Genomic DNA, 1,430 nt, shown 5'->3' on the forward strand with positions numbered 1-1,430 from the left:
TCAATTTCGGGGTAACAGATGCACTCTTCGACACGTTGAAGACGTTGGCAATTACCACAAGTACACCAAAGGTGTAGATACAATCTGTCAAAGCAAATTTCTCATATAGTGGAATGTAAACTTTGACTTGACTAGACGACTGCCGTTAATGAGTCTCAATCGATTCAAGCTGTTCCGAGTGTGAACATCTTCAAAGATGTTTTTGAAAGTGAGACAAATACCACTTCTCCAATACAAGAAAGCTTTATTTCTGGTTTTGGTCCACCGATACTATCAACAATAACTCCGTCCTTGGTTTGGAATACAATATCATTCGCTACACATTGCAAATTGATCGCTCACCAGTGTATTTGTAGTCGCTCGTATTGTCCTTGTTCAGAATCATTGAACACTAGTCCATACTCTAGCTTCCACCACTGTCATACGGCTCAAATAAGTGAGGTTGTGCTCCTTCACAATCGGTAAATGAAGGTCTATTAGCACTTAAAGGGGTACTCTGACGAAAATCGCATCTTTCCTATCTAAGCCATTTTGAAACATAAACAAGAAGTCTGCATGAGAAGAAAAATGCTGTTTACTTTTTTCAAATATCTCTTTTCGTTCCAGAGATATGCGAGTTTTTAAATTATGCAAATTAGCCAAGTGATGACGTCATATACTCAACACAAGTTTGTTCAAATATGATGGAAAGAGATATCTCAGCCAATTTGTATCAGAAATTTTAGATTTTTTGCAGTAAGATTCTACTAAATGTTCTCCACAATATGAGCTTAACAGTTCCGTTACCATGGCATCATACTGGGTTCCAGACCTCCCCCATAGTAAAAGCTTTCCTGGCCACCTTTGGCATTCCATTGTAGGGCTGTCCCTAAGTTGCTCCAATTTTCTCAAAAAGTTGCTCCAATTTTCCAAAAAAGTTGCTCAAAAGTTGCTCCAAAATTCTAAAAGTTGCTCAAAAGTTGCCCCAAAATCCAAAAGTTTCTCAAAAGTTGCTTTCAATTTTTTGGTGTAAGAGATTGATTTACAACTCAAATTGTAAAGTACGTTGTGTTGAAGTGCGCTTGCAATCCCAGTTTCAGAAGAAGCCGCTGAAGCAATATGGCGTGCCGTGAACGGAGTATCAATTTTTTCGATTACCTTGTAATATTCAGGTCATTCAGACATTATTTTACAGGGAACGGAAAGGTGAGTTATATACTAGCTACCATTTCCGATTGATTTTGTAATATAAAGATATAAAACAAAAGTTGTGTCGTGATGTTCTTTACTTATCGGACAAAACAAGAGGCGTCAGTTGGCGACCACTTCTAAAAATTTAGTCGCCAGCGCTCAATTTTTAGTCGCATTGGCGACCAGTGAGTCGCAATTTCGAGCCCTGATCAATATGGTAAGACTGAGTCTCTCTCAACCCAACCACGTGATTGTATTCG

The 1,430-nt window shown here is 38.5% G+C and overlaps 1 protein-coding gene across 1 annotated transcript in view; it reads right to left on the bottom strand.

Annotated features, from left to right (window-relative positions):
• Positions 1-863: 863 nt before the first annotated feature.
• LOC137989023 (uncharacterized) overlaps positions 864-1,430 on the bottom strand; it is a 2,916-nt gene continuing 2,349 nt past the window's right edge. Inside the window, exon 1 of the mRNA XM_068834937.1 lies at positions 864-1,430. This exon is cut by the window's right edge and continues 2,349 nt beyond it. The gene's annotated coding sequence lies outside the window, so the exon portion shown is untranslated.

This window comes from Montipora foliosa, unplaced genomic scaffold, assembly GCF_036669935.1.
Source record: "Montipora foliosa isolate CH-2021 unplaced genomic scaffold, ASM3666993v2 scaffold_437, whole genome shotgun sequence".
Taxonomy (NCBI): domain Eukaryota; kingdom Metazoa; phylum Cnidaria; class Anthozoa; order Scleractinia; family Acroporidae; genus Montipora; species Montipora foliosa.